Source organism: Mandrillus leucophaeus, unplaced genomic scaffold (genome assembly GCF_000951045.1).
Source record: "Mandrillus leucophaeus isolate KB7577 unplaced genomic scaffold, Mleu.le_1.0 Scaffold433, whole genome shotgun sequence".
Classification (NCBI taxonomy): domain Eukaryota; kingdom Metazoa; phylum Chordata; class Mammalia; order Primates; family Cercopithecidae; genus Mandrillus; species Mandrillus leucophaeus.
The window spans coordinates 1,755,477-1,756,875 of NW_012104621.1; positions in this window are offsets into that span (position 1 = coordinate 1,755,477).

Genomic DNA, 1,399 nt, shown 5'->3' on the forward strand with positions numbered 1-1,399 from the left:
TTTTGTATTTTTAGTAGAGACGGGGTTTCACCGTGGTCTCGATCTCCTGACCTTGTGATCCGCCCGCCTTGGCCTCCCAAAGTGCTAGGATTACAAGCGTGAGCCACCGCGCCCGGCCTTAAAACCTCTTAATAAAACAAACGTCATACCTTATTTGTTCTAGGTTTTCTAGCTAGGCTATGATAAGTGTTTGAAAGAATAATTATAATTACAAATATATTACATATATCAGAAAAACTCAAGTGATGGCCTGCTTTAAAAAACTGTGCGTATGTGTATAGATGTCTCCAGCAGCAAACAAATGGAAAATATAATGGACAACATCCCTTACATAAATGACTTACATAATGAATACCTTATTGCTTTATAGTAGGATATAAGACAAAACAAATATGTCCCTGAGTGGGAAGAGTTAATATTGTAAAGATGCCACATTCCTCAAATTAATCCATACAGTTAATACATTTTCAATCAAACTCTCGATAGGGTTTTTTTGTTTTTTTGAGACAGAGTCTTGCTCTGTCACCCAGGCTGGAGTGCACTGGAGCGATCTTGGCCCACTGCAACCTCTGCCTCCTGGGTTCAAGCTATTCTCAGCCTCCCTAGTAGCTGGGACTACAGGTGGGGCCACCATGCTCGGCTAAATTTTGTATTTTCAGTAGAGATGGGGTTTCACCATGTTGGTCAGGCTGGTCTTGAACTCCTGACCTCAAGTGATCCACCCAGTGTGGCCTCCCAAAGTGCTAGCATCACAGGCGTAAGCCACCGTGCGCGGCCTCGATAGGCTTTAAAAAAACTTTTTATTTTTGAATAGTTTTAAAAGTTACAAAGACAATGGGAGAATTTCTGTAGACCCTACACCCAGTTTCTCCTAATGTTAACATTTTGCTTAATCCTGGTATGTTTGGCAGAAATAAACATCTAACATTGGTACAAAATTATTGACAAAACTACAGTCTTTATTTGGATTTTGTCTGTTTTCTACTAATAGCCTTTTTCTGTTCTTCTACTAATAGCCTTTTCCTGTTCCAAGATCCAATTCAAGATTCCATAATTAGTCATGATGTTCCCTTAGTTTCCTCTGCACTGTGACATATTTCTGTTTTTCCTTGTTTTTCATGATCCTGACAGTTTGAAGAATACTAGTCAGGTGTTTTGTAGAATACTATCACTTTGGGTTTGTCTCATGATTTCAATGAGGTTATGTTTTGGGGGAGACTACCATAGAGGTGAAGTGTCTGTCTCATCACAACATCAGAGTACATGATATCTGCATAGTTCCTATACTGTTAAATTGTGTAGTTTAAATTTCCTCATTTTATTTTATTTTATTTTACTTATTTTTTTGAGACACAGTCTTGCTCTCTCACCCAGGCTGGAGTGCAGTGACACAATCTCG